The sequence below is a fragment of the Protopterus annectens genome, chromosome 12.part0 (assembly GCF_019279795.1).
Source record: "Protopterus annectens isolate FY-2018-M chromosome 12.part0, PAN1.0, whole genome shotgun sequence".
In the NCBI taxonomy this organism is placed as follows: domain Eukaryota; kingdom Metazoa; phylum Chordata; order Ceratodontiformes; family Protopteridae; genus Protopterus; species Protopterus annectens.
Window position 1 is genome coordinate 796,697,101 of NC_056746.1, and position 14,068 is coordinate 796,711,168.

A 14,068-nucleotide genomic window follows, 5' to 3' on the forward strand; every position below is an offset into this window, starting at 1 on the left:
ACTTGTAACAGGAGGTATGGCAGTCAGATGTTTGTGTGTATGTATGTCCACAGTGTGCTTTTTTATGTTTATAAACATTATGACAAATTAAAATGTTTTCATCATTTGCTGTGTAGTCTATTTCTTCTCCCACCTTTGCATCTGTATTTGTTTTTCGTCCTTTGTTCCATGTTTCAGAAATTGTTTTGGAATCTTTGCTAGGCTGGTACGATGGTAGACTTTTTTTTCTTTTTCTTTGCATAAAATGAGTCGAAGATATTTGGTGAGGATAATAGTCAACTAGCTGTGCTTCAGTCATCTTAAAGACCAACAGTGTTCTCATGGCAGCATTCCTTTGAACTCTAGTTTGGTATACGAGACTGTGGTATAAAGTCAGCACTGCTGGGAGGTTTTTGCCACCATTTTTTTTCTCTCTGTTTTAAGTGCTTTACATTCTACTTTAACATTGGATTATTTTCATCTGTGCAGTGCTTTATTGTTGTTTACCATTTGCTTCTAGATTTTCAAGACGTTGTTGTGATAGACTGTAGCCCATTTTTATCTTAAACAAAAATTGAGCTCTTTCTTTCTTTTGTTAACCTCACAGTTGTTTGAGGAGTGGGATATTGGGGTTTGGTAGCAAACAGGAGGAAAAGAACTATTATAGGGAGTCTTTAAAACAAAGTTGCAAGTTACCTAACAAAATGTGAACACTTATTCTGTTTCAAATTCTGAAAGGAATGCTTAAAATTCAAGCAACTCCCCAAAACAGGACTACAAAGTTATTTTTTAAATGCCAAAATTGTCACCAATCTGTATGCTGCCAAAAGAAAAGACTCTTAGAACAGCTTTGTCTCTACCTACATTCATCTCCCCTGTAGACATGTATCAGTTCAAGTGTTTCATTGGAGGAGTCACTTCTGAACTGTTTTCGCAAGCCTAGTCTACCTCCTTCCAAATCTGTCCATGTCTCACCACAGCTTACTTTAATTATAAAATATTTGTAATTAAATATTTCAGAAAAAAACACTTTGAAACAGAAAGAACTTGTGTTGGCACCTTTATTAGGTTAGTATGAGTCTGTGGATAAAACTATGAACCCCGATGGATGCCTGTAAGGTTCAAGAGAAGGGAAAAGAAAAGAAACACTACATCAGCAGACTGTAGCGAGGGGGAAGACTTGTGTACGAGGCAGATTAATTTTTCTTCTACTTATACTCTGATATAAAAAATTCTTCTGTCAGTCTTTAGGCTGTCTACCCGAAAATATTTCCTTGAATGGAAACATTAAATTTCAAGGGGAAATGTTTCGGTTGACCTGTCAGTAATCCCCTTTCTCTACAGATAGATGATGAGACTCCATGAGGTAAAGTGGCCTCCTCCTCCTCCTACACTTTTAAGAATATTCACTCAGTTTATGTAATTTTACCTTTTTCTTCCTGCCAGTATGGGACACTGAGCAAGTCTGACTAGGTTCTTCGGTAATTACTAGGTTAATGACTCCAGGGGACCTTTTTAAGCCTAGCCATGCTTCCTAAATGTATCTGACAAGTTTTAATACCCTAGGGTTATTTTAAGGAGTATGTGTAGGCTTGGGTGATCAGGCATTCACAGGTTGTCTCTGTTTAATAGAGACGTAGGTGCTGGACCAGGCGTTAATTTCTGATTCCTCATCCTCTGATCCAGGTTGTGCTTGAAATTAATTCGGAAGAATTCTGCTTCACATGGATGTTCCAGAGACTGGTTAGTCTCTGAGGTGCATACCTGTCCCTCCAACATGTTCTGCCTTGGTTACAGATAAGGTTTAGGGCCCGGCCCTGAAGAATTAAACAAAAACATTATTCAAACAAATTAAATCTGTAACATAGTGTAAGAAACAATGCAAACATAATAAAGCAGGAGTGAAAATAGATTAGGCAAGAAGATAGCACGCAAGTTCTGAACAAATAATTTTTGAACCAAAAATGGATACACTACAGGTAATATGTAGCAAGATAGAACATGTTTAAGTATTGCTTGTCACCATAGTTTGTTTTAGTATCTTGCAATAAATGATGATGAAATTGCTGTTGGAGAAGCAGAGGAAAAGGTTATTAGTGTAGTGGTTGGAAGAAAAACATTTGCATTGACTTTGGTTAGATATGATTTAAGCTGGGGGTCTATAGTCAGTGTAGTCAATGATCCTTGATGGTGTTGGGCAGTGATTGCCAGAATTTGGTTGCTAGAATGGAAAAGCTCTGGTTTGTCCATTGTAGTCTAGTTCTTGGGGCCTGCAGAGTAGAAGCTTACTGTGACTGAACTCGAAGGTTGTAGAGTGGGAGTGAATTTCAGGGCAATGGGGAATGAAGATATTGTGATGCAGTAGCTTGAATAGGAAGGATCGCAGTAAGAAGTTGTCTCTGTTTCACTGGGAGCCATTAGGCATTTGTTATTGTATGACAGTGGTGCTCTTTTCTCTGTGAGGTAGTAATAAAGTGATGCATTTTGTTGGAAATTGATGGGGGTGGCTACATATTTTGGTAGATGCTGCAGCTGTCAATGGGAGTCCATATTCTAACTGTGCCAGTAAAATTCCCTTCCATATTGCTACTTTTGCTGGTTGGAAAAGGTAATAAGTTTTTTTATTTTTCCCAAAAAAGTAGCTGATTTTTGTCTGTGTTTTATCAGTATGTAGTCTGAAGTTTAATGTCTGGTCAAGCCAAATGTCTGTGTATTTGAATGTTTTTTTCCAGTTTGGTTATTGTTGAGGTCCACAGTGCTTAGTGAGCACAGAAGATTTACTATTTTGCACATACTGAAATTTTAGATTTTTCTTTCTTGGTATTCAGGCGAAGTTTCCTGGCGAAAAGTCAGGTGGAAAGATATAATAGGTCATGTTGATACTTGTATTAGAGCTCAGAGTGAGTGGTTAGACCTATTTCACCATGTCATTTGCATGCATGAGGAGTGCGAGACTGAGGAGTTTAAAAGGTAATTTTTTTTATCAAGATGGAAAAGAGTAATGTAGCTAGAATTGAGTCTTTGGATATATATTTTGTAAGTGGGGTTTCTCTGAAGAGAGGAGAGCCATTTTTGACTCTAGAAGTTCTATTACTAAGGTGTTCTGAAACCAGGTTGTTGCTGTGCTGCTTACTCCGAGGTCAGACGTGTGGTGGAGGAGAATGGCATGGTTTACAACATCAAATGCCTAGGTTAGTTCTATGAAAATGGTACCTATGAACTGACCTTTGTCCGTTTTAAGCAGGATGTTGTCAGACAAAGGCCGTCCGGCCTAAAAAAATATGTTTTGGGAAGAAACTTTGCTAAAGTTGTAGAGGAGACGACAATTAGCAACTGCATTCTTAAGGACTTTCCCTAAGGTTGGAAGGATGGAGCTGGGGCAGAAATGGGAAGTTTTAGTAAGGTTTTGTTGTGTAAGTAGCGGTTTGACTAAAGTAGATGCCTTCCATATCACTGTTGTAGTATTTCTTATGCAAGGGATCTCTGCCAAGGATAGCTCAACGTCTGGCCAATATACTAAAGCCTTTGGAACTGTAGATGTTGTACTTCACACGTATGCTCCATGCTCAAGGCTTAGGGCATAAAGGTGATGTACATACCTCAGAACTACCTTGCTGCTAGTCTGAACACCATCATTGATCGTCTATCTAAATGTTCTTCCTCCTGTGCTGGTTACCGAGCTGTATTTCAGATACATGCTTTGTTGGGATTTCTTCTTATCTGTTTCTGTTTTTATTTTGGTGTGTTTACATGTCATCCAAAAAGAGACAGTGTCAGTTTGGGAGGCAGAATCCCCATAAAAATCATCATGAGCAGTGTCTCTTCTGTTTGGGTGCTTCTCACAACCATACTCAGTGTTCTGTCTTCCAAACATTTCTCCCCAGTACCCTACATAGTCATCTCTCCTCTTTGTCAAATTACCTAGAGAACCAGTGTCTAAAATTGTTGGTTCAACGTGCTATGGTGAGTCTTCCTGTTCTTAATGTCAACTGCCTGCCAAGTAAAAGACCAAAAAACTTGGGTCTTATTTGGCTGCTGATGTTCTTCGTGTTTCACTGTTGCAGTCATCACATTTGGGTTATCTGCCTGCAGGTGGCCCTCAGCCGGGTTATCTACCTTCGGGTAGCCCTCAGCCGGCCTAAATACCAGAGTCTTGGATTCCTGTGTCAGATGCTGTCTCTTCTTCCATGACGTCAGGTCATCAGGGGTATAAAATATGCAGCCGACGCCATTACATCAGTCTTTCTTGCAGCGCAGTGCCCAAAGCAGAAGCAGTACGCAAGTGCTGGTCGGCCGATTTCTAAATTTTTCATTTTCGAGTTTCAGAACCGAAGTCTTCAAAAAAGCTAAGTACCCCATTGGGGATCCTTTCTCTTGCTCCTAACTGATGTCAGTAAAAGTTAACAATTGTATTACCTGTGGAAAGCAAATACCTCATAAAGGTTTTCATTTGTACTGCATTTCTTGCTTAGGCCAAGACCACAACATCCCTTGCTGTCGGTTTTGTGCCTTGTTCAACCCCCAAACTATTTATCGTCGGTCTATATTTGCAGCAAATTATTTTGGTACTCTGTTTAACTATCCAGAAATGGCTTTTGTAAGCCATCTGACTAGCGATATTCCGAAAAAAAACATAAGAATAAATTCAGAGACAGACTGCATAGGTGCAAAACTGCCGACAACGCTTCCGTTAAGCTAGTTGCCAGTCCGCCGGTACTCATTGAGGTGCTTTCGCAGCCCCTGATACCCGCTACTTCAGATTCACAGGCCTCTACTGAGACCCATTCGGAGTCTGGTATGCCACGAGATGCTTCTTCGACTGTGGAACCTGTGGATGTTTCTACCTTGGATGGGTCTGGAGCCACCCAGCTTCTGAGGGTGTATTCAGGCCTACAGACTTGCAATTTAAACCAACGCCATCATGTTCTTCATCTCACATTGCTGCAGTCCTAACACTTGGGTAGTCCGCTGTCCCAGTCGGCCCGAATACCAAAGTATAAGGCTGACGTCGGTCAAGGCGCATTTGTCTGACATCAGGACGTCAGGGTACAAATGCGCATGACCGACGTCATATCCTCAGTCTTTTTTGCCGCATGGTCCGATGCAGAAGCAGTATTGCGAGTGCAGGTTGGCGTTCTGAAATTTTCTGAAGTCGGAGTTTCAGACCGAATCAAAGTTGGCTAAGTACCCCGTTGGGGAATATTTTTTTTTCTTGCCTCAGTATTTAACCGGATGTCAGAAAAAGTGAATAACTGTATTTCTTGTGGGAAACAGATACCTCATAGAGATTACCATACATTGTGTATACCTTGCTTAGGGCCTGAGCACGACGTTGTTGGCTGTCGCTCTTGTGCTAGATTTAACAAACGCACTATTAAGAGAAGATTAGATTGTGCCAGGTTAGTTTTGGGAAGCGTTGTAATTACAACATGCCGCCGGATGCTCCGCGCCGCTTCGCCTAAAAAGCGCAAGGACAAAGCAGCGAAGCCTAGGGTGGAAGAACCGTCTGTCCCGGACGTCGGTTCTTTAGAGGGCTCGGTGGAGCCGGTGGTTCTACCAGAAGTTCCTTTGGATTCTCAGGGAGAGACTTTACTGTTACAAGATGTGTCCTCTCAGGAGGTAGGCCAGGCTGAAGGGGCTTCTCAGGTAGCAGTTCTCCCCTCCCTTCCTAAGGTGGTTAGGCCCTCCCCTTCTGTTTCCAAGGCTTCTTCTAGAGGCAGGCCAGGGTTAACTTCAGTGGGGTCTCCCTTAGTTCTTCAGGGTCTCTGCCTAAGAAACGTATGCTTAAAATGGCAGAAGATTTGATTACTATGATTAGAGGTTCTATGCCCCCCCCTGATAAGAGGCCTAGGGTGGAACCTGAGCTTGAGAGTTTTGCGCAGTGTTCGAGGCTTCTGAGTCTTGGCTGAAGACTTGCAGGAGTATCCTCCTTATTCTGATTCTGATGTAGATGACTCTACTCCTTGCTTCTCCTCCTGAGGATTTTTCTTTTCAGAGACTCTTCATTCCATGAGGGAGCATTTTAAATGGGAAGGTCAAGATTTCTCTGATTCCAGGAAAAGGCTTAGGGAATTTTGTTTCTACCCCAGCATAGGCCTTTGGCTATACCTCCTGTTCTGGATGTGGTAGAGGATGTTTTTGCAGAGGCTTCCCTGAACCCTGATTCTTTGCCTCCTGCCCCAGTTAAACCGGATAGGTATTATAGGGTGCCTGAAGCTCATAAGTATCTTTTAAGAGTCCCAGGGCAGACCCAGAAACTGTTTCTCAGGGCCCTAAAGGTGTTAAGGCTTCTGTTGTTAAAAATCCTGTTCCTTCTGATAAAGAGGCAAGGGCTTTGGATAGATGGGGAAAGAAGGTGTATACTTCTTCCACTTTAGCCATGAGGGCTTTGAATTGCCAGTTTCACATGTTGAAATACCAAAATTATCTCCTTTCACAATTGAAGTCTAAGGTAGATGCTCTGGCGGAAGGTATTGAGTGTAAAGAGTTGCAGGATTTAGTTCATGTTTCTGAACAGGTGGGTAAGCATTCCTTGCAATGTGGTTTTGATGCTGTACAGGCCTCTTCGAGGGTGGCAGCCACTGGTTCTGTTCTTCGCAGGCACGCCTGGCTGAGGGATCAGAATTTAGCTGAACATGTAAAGACAAGGATTTTAGATGCTCCTTTACAATCTGATGTGTTATTTGGTGCCTGTGGAAGCAGTTTTAAAGAAAATGGAGGACAAGGCTAAGTCTATGCAGACTGTTAAAGATTTTTTGCAGGTTCAGCCTCCAAAGTTTAGTAGAAATTGGCCTACTAAGGGGTGGACATATCCTTCTTATGATTCTCAGTCTAGGGGTAGATCTAGACGTGGTAGGGGCAGAGCTCAAGGTTCTTTTAGGCCTAGAACAGGAGTTCACCTGCCCAGTCTTCTGGTGAGGGCAGGGGTCAGTCCTTTCGTAAGCAGACCCAATGACCTGCCTTTTCAGCTGCCAGAGCCTTCTCGTCTGGCAGCACCTTTGGGAGGAAGGCTGGCACTTTTCAAAGAAAATTGGAGTGTTATTACCCAGGACAGATGGGTATTGGATATCGTTCACCACGGTTACAGGTTTTATTTCCATACCTTGCCTCCTTTCAAAGGCATGCCAGACATTCCTCCTATACAAAGAAAAGAGGCTCACAAGCAAATTTCTCTGTTACTCCAGATAGGGGCCATTCAGCCGGTTCCTGTGCCAGAAAGGGGCCTAGGATTTTATTCAAGCCTGTTCCTAGTACCAAAAAAGGGGAACACGTGGAGACCAATTTTGGATTTGTCTATCCTCAACACTTATCTGGACATTCCCAAGTTCAAAATGTTGACGTTACAACAGCTTTTACCTCTGCTGGGCAAAGATCACCGGATGGTAACTTTAGATCTCAAGGAGGCTTACCTTCATGTGCCTATCAGACTCAGTTGCAGGAAGTATTTGCGTTTCGAGCTGGAAATTCCCATTATCAGTTCTCTGCATTGCCCTTTGGCTTATCTACTGCCCAGAGTATTCACAAAAGTTCTGGCTCCAGTTGTAGCTTTCTTCAGGCTAAAAGGAATACAAATCTATCCTTACTTGGACGACTGTCTGATTCTGGCTCAAGAAAAGGACGAGCTTCTTCAGCATCTGGAATATGTGATAGCAGTGCTAAGATGCCTGGGGAATTCTGTGAACGAAATAAAGTCCAGTCTAGTACCCTCTCAAGACATGTGCTTTCTGGGTGTGAGACTGAATACAGCAGCCCAGATGGCCTTTTAACCCCGGACAAACAAAAGAATCTTTCCCTTTACTTCCATCAACTATCTCTTCAGTCCGGGCTGACTGCAAGGACAGTCCTTCAAGCCTTAGGGTTCATGGCATCTTGTATTCTGGTGCTTCCCAATGCCAAACTGCATATGAGGAAGCTGCAATGGTATCTAAAAAATGTATGGACACAGCACTGCCAGGATTTGGACACTGTCATTCCAGTAATACCTTGCATTCAAAAGGAATTTTTGTGGTGGGCTCAGGAATGTCACCTAAACAAGGGACTCTCTGTGACCCGCCAGAGGCGAGTCAGATTCTAACGACAGATGCCTCAGACATCGCAGGGAGCTCATCTGAATGGAAAGTGGATACAAGACAAGTGGCCTGCCAGACTACAGCATCTACATATCAACATGAAGGAGATGTTAGCAGTCCAGTTTGCATTAATGGCTTTCAAGGAGTTACTTCTTCCAGGGCAGGTGTTGATTCTAACAGACAACACAACTGTCATGTGGTACATCAACAAGCAAGGGGAACACATTCTTATCCTCTATGCAGGCAAGCAATGATTTTGTGGGAGACTGCGCTCAGCTTGCAGCTAAATCTTCAGGCAAGGTTTCTGCCAGGAGCACAGAACTCCTTAGCAGATGTGTTAAGCAGGCAAATCATGGATCCCCACGAGTGGAAACTGGATCTTCATGTATTTCAAAATTGACAGTGTCATGGGGAACTCCAGACATAGATCTGTTCGCTTCTCCACTAAACCACCAGCTGCCAAAGTTTTGCACGAAAAGGTTTCATCACACAGCTTGGAAAGTGGATGCTCTTTCGTTCAGTTGGGAAAATCTTCATGTGTATGCCTTTCCACCTCTGCCTCTCCTCCCAAAGGTACTCCTAAAGGTCAGACAAGACAAGCCAAGGATGATTTTGATAGCTCCAGATTGGCCTCGGCAACACTGGTACCCATTACTGAGGAATCTGGTAAGGAAGCCTCCATGGCCTTTACCTTTAATTCCACACCTTTTGTCTCAGAGGGACGGTCATCTACTCAATGTCAAGCTTCACTCTCTTCATCTAACAGCCTGGCATATTCTGTTTTGAACCACAGCAGGTCTCAACTTCCTCAACAAGTTTTGAATGTGATTATGGAAGCCAGAAGACCTAGTACACGTAAAGTGTATGCAGAAAAATGGAAGAGATTTTTATTTTGGAGTGCAGCAAAGGATTTGGATGTTTCTGAGCCTAATTTGAGTGTGGCTCTTCAATATCTTACTGAGTTATTGGACAAAGGTTTGTCTTTCTCTTCCATTAAGATTCATGCTGCAGCAATTTCAGCTCACTATGATTGTGACCCACCATTGTTTTCTCATCCTTTGTTCAAGCAATTTCTTAGAGGGGCAAAGAATATAAGACCCCCATAGAGCTCCTACTCCTGCTTGGGACCTCAATTTTGTGTTGGAGAAACTTACTCTACAACCTTTTGAGCCTCGGCTACTGCTGAATTGAAATACTTGTCATGGAAGACTGCTTTTTTGTTGGCCATTACTTCTGCAAGAAGGGTTTCTGAATTGCAGGCCCTTATGGCGGTTGAGCCTTTTTTGATTTTTCATAAGGATAGGGTATCATTACGTACTAATCCTTCCTTTATGCCTAAGGTGGTTTCTAGTGTGGCTTTAAACCAAACTATTCATTTGCCTACTTTTTATGCAGATCCCCAAAATAGGGGGGAAAAGATTTTGCACACTTTAGATGTACACAGGCAGTTGCGTTATTATTTAAGCAGGACTAGGGATTTTAGGCAGTCTCAGCAGTTGTTTGTTTCTTTTGCTTTGAGTTCTCAGGGCAAGCCTGTGTCAAAACAAACTATATCTAAGTGGATTGGGTTTTGCATTGCATTCTGTTATTCCCATCATGGCAAGGAGATTCCAGCTGGGATTAGGCCTCATTCCACTAGGGCTACTGCCACTTCAACAGCATTTCTAAGGGGTGGCAACTAAGGATATTTTGGAGGCAGCTACTTGGAGTTCAGTGCATACTTTCTCCAAGCATTACCACCTTCCTCTCTATTCTAAATCCAGGGCTGGTTTTGCCACTGCTGTGTTGCAGGGCATTTTGGCAGCTCCTGCTTCATTATAGTTTAGCCATCCTCCCTTACCTCTGCTTTGGGATTCTACCCAAGTGTTAGGACTGCAGCAATGTGAGATGAAGAACATAGTACAGTTTTGTACCTACCATAAATGTAGATGTTCAAGATCCACATTGCTGCAGTCAATTTACCCTCCCTCCTTCCCTCTGTGTTTAGGGGTGGTTGTGTGGGTGGAGTTCTATTTTTGTAAATTTGTATATATTGTACATATATTAGGTACAGGAGTGTTTGGTGTTTTTTGGTTTTGGCCTTATCTTTTTAGGGTCTTCTGACATCTGGGGCAAGAAAAGACTGAGGATATGACGTCGGTCATGCGCATTTGTACCCTGACGTCCTGATGTCAGACAAATGCGCCTTGACCGACGTCAGCCTTATACTTTGGTATTCGGGCCGACTGGGACAGCGGACTACCCAAGTGTTAGGACTGCAGCAATGTGGATCTTCGAACATCTACATTTATGGTAGGTACAAAACTGTACTTTCTTCATCCAGGCCTAAAACTCGACCCACGCCTAGAAAACCGACATCCAAACTGCATACTCAGGCCCATATGCCTAAAAAACAAATGCTTAGAATGGCTGAAGACCTTATTACCTTAATTAGGGGAAGCCAGCCTTCTCCCTCTGAGACCTAGAACTGATTTTCCTTCTGATTCTTCTGATCAGCAATCTGATATTTCTGTTTCTTCTGATTACCAAGATTTCTCCCTATCTACCTATGAGGATTCTGATGCAGAGGACTCCATTCCCTCTGCTTCCACTCCAGAAGATTTCTCTTTTGGTGAAACCTTGCACACTCTTAGGGAGCATTTCCACTGGGAAAGCCAGGATTACTCTGACTCCAAAAAGAGGCTTAGAGAATTCTTACTCCTCCCTGAACATAGGCCTTTAGCTATCCCTCCTGTTCTGGACATTGTAGATGATGCCTTCTTGGAATCTAGCATTTCCTCAGAAACTTTACCTCCAGCTCCTAGAAAAATAGACAGGTATTACACAGTACCTGACTCTCACAAGTTCCTCTTCAAGAATCCTACCGCAGATCCAGAGACCATTTCCCAAGGACAAAAGGGCATTAAGGCTACTGCTGCCAAAAACCCTACCCTCTCTGATAGAGATTCTAGAGCCTTGGGCAAATGAGCTAAGAAGGTTTATACTTCTGCTACTTTGGTCATTAGGGCTTTAAATTGCCAGTTTCATATGTTAAAGTACCAGCAGCATATTATCGGACTGCTTAAACAGAAAATGAAGTTGATTCCTGACTGTGCTGAACACAAAGAATTACAGGATTTAATGCATTTTGCAGAACAAGTTGGTAAACATACTTTGCAATGTGGTTTTGATTCTTTAGAGGCATCTTGCAGGGCTGCTGTCACTGAGTTTGTACTTAGAAGGCATGCTTGGCTTAAGGAACAAAACTTACCAGATCATGTTAAAGTTAAAGCTAAATTACTGGATGCTCCCTTAAACCAAGATCGCCTGTTCAGCAGCAAAGCTCCTCAAAAAGATGGAGGAAAAAGCTAAATGTATGCAAACTGTTCAAGATTTCCTGCAAGTACAGCCTCCCAGATTTAGTAGGCATTTGCCTTCAAAGAATTGGTCCTTTCCAGCCTCTTCCAGGCCTTCTCAGTCCAAACCCAGGAACAGCAGACCACCTAGGTTACAGTCTCAGGCTACGCACAGGCCTAAGCAGTGGGTGGCTCCCACTTCCAAAGCAGGGAATAGTAAGACACCCCCATACGGAAAAATGGCACAATGACTTAACCTTAATCCTTCCAAGCCTTACTCAACTATCTGCTCCCTTAGGAGGAAAGCTCGCCCTGTATGCAAAAAAACTGGGAACTCATTACCCAGGACAAATGGATTCTGAATATAGTTTCCCAAAGGTACAGATTCCACTTCCACACCCTACCAACCCCAGACGGTTGGCCAGACCTACCCCCAAATCAGTGGGCAGAGGCTCAACCGCAGGTTCTCTCTCTTCTAAGTATCAGGGCTATTCAACCTGTCCCAGCAGAAGAAAGGGGCAAGGTTTTTATTCAAGACTTTTCCTGGTACCTAGAAAAGACAGCTCCTGTCATCCTATCCTGGACCTCTCTATTCTAAACACTTTTTTGGTAATCCCAAAATTCAAGATGCTAAGACCAACGTCTGCTTCCTGTGATGGGCAAAGATGCCTGGTTGGCAACTTTAGACTTAAAGGAAGCTTACCTGCACATTCTAATAAGGGAATCTTGCAGGAAATACCTACGCTTCAGGGCAGGCTCCATGCAGTTTCAGTTCTATGCACTTCCCTTTGGCTTATCTACTGCGCCCAGGGTATTCACAAGGTGTCTAGCTCCAGCCATTGCATTTTGCAGGCAGAGAAATGTTCAGCTATACCCATACTTGGATGATTGTCTGATTCAGGCAGAAAGCCAGGAATTGCTATTAAAACATCTGGCATTCATAAAGAAACTACTAAACTCACTGAGGTGCACCATAAATGAAAAGAAATCTCACCTAGTACACTGCCAACAAATTTTATTCCAGGGAGCAAGCTTGAATACAACTTCCCAGATGGCTTTACTCACTCCAGAGAAACAAGTTTATTTAACAACCTACTTCAAACTACTGGCCACAAAGACCCAGCTATCTGCAAGAAAAATTCTGCAAGCCCTGGGGTTCATGGCCTCTTGCATTCTACTAATTCCATATGCAAGACTGCATATGAGGAAACTGCAATGGTATGTAAAAAGCCTATGGTGTCAACATTCTCAGGACCTTGAATCAATGATTCTTATCATTCCTTGTATAAAGATAGAGTTCCTTTGGTGGGCAGAGGCCTGCTACCACAACAAAGGGCTCCCTTTCACTCTACCCCCTGCCGCCCAAACCCTAACAACAGACGCATCAGACTATGCATGGGGGGCTCACTTGGCAGGGCAGTGCATTGAGGGCAAGTGGAACCCAAGACAGATGCACCTGCATGTCAACCAAAAAGAAATGTTAGCTGTACAGAATTCCCTGACAGCCTTCAAAGACCACATTCTTCCAGGACAATTATTGCTAAAGAGACAATACCACAGTTATGTGGTACATAAACAAGCAGGGGGGGAACCCACTTGTACCCTCTCTGCAGACTAGCCATGGCTCTGTGGAACACAGCCTTGAGCTATCAAGTGCACCTGCAAGCTCAATTCCTGCCAGGCAAGCTAAATTCAATGACAGACGACCTAAGCAAAAACCTCATGGACCCACACGAATGGAAACTGGAACGAAAAATATTCAACCTCTTCAGGAACAAATGGGGGACCCCAGAGATAGACCTGTTTGCCTCCCCTCAAAACTACCAATTGCACAAATTCTGCACAAGGACTTCCCACAGTCAAGCTTGGAAAGTGGATGCCCTGTCCTTTACCTGGGAAAGCCTCTCAGTTTATGCCTTTCCCCCGCTGTCTCTCCTCTCGAAGGTTCTGCTAAAAATCAAACAGGGCAAACCAAGGACAATACTGATTGCACCAGACTGGCCACACTAGCACTGGTACCCCCTGTTGCGCAGTATGACACTGCTGGAACCATGGCACCTGCCTCAGACCCCCATCCCTGCTGTCTCAGCAGCCGGGCCAGATTCTTCACCCTCAGCTTCACACCCTGAACCTTGCAGCCTGGTTAATTCCTTGAGCTCTCCAATAGCATTCCTCAGTAAGCAGGTGCTAGATATCATTCTGGAGGCAAGGAGCCCTAGTACTAGAAAATCCTATTCTGAAAAGGGGAAAAGATATTGATGTTCTTCGTGTTTCACTGTTGCAGTCATTATTTTTGGGTTATCTGCTTGCAGGTAGCCCTCAGTCAGCCTGATTATCAAAGTTTTGGGTCCTGTGTCAGTTGCTGTCTCATCTTCCATGACGTCAAGTAGTCGGGTATAAAGCATGCAGCCAACGCCATTACATCAGTCTTTCTTGCTGTGTGGTGCCCGAAGCAGAAGCAGTTCACAAGTGCTGGTCGGCCGACTCCTAAAATTTTCGTTTTCGAGTTTCAGAACCGAAGTTTTCAAAAAAGCGAAGTACCTCGTTGGGGATCCTTTTTCTTGCTCTAAACCGATGTCAGTTAAAGTTAACAATTGTATTACTTGTGGAAATCAAATACTTCATAAAGATTTTCATTCATACTGCATTCCTTGCTTATGCCCAGACCACGACATCCCTCGCTGT

At 43.3% G+C, this 14,068-nt stretch overlaps 1 protein-coding gene across 4 annotated transcripts in view; it reads left to right on the plus strand.

Moving 5' to 3' along the window:
• The window catches only part of ARHGAP21 (Rho GTPase activating protein 21), a 2,418,417-nt gene that overhangs the window by 1,909,916 nt on the left and 494,433 nt on the right, over positions 1–14,068 (plus strand). The gene's annotated exons all lie outside the window — the stretch shown is intronic.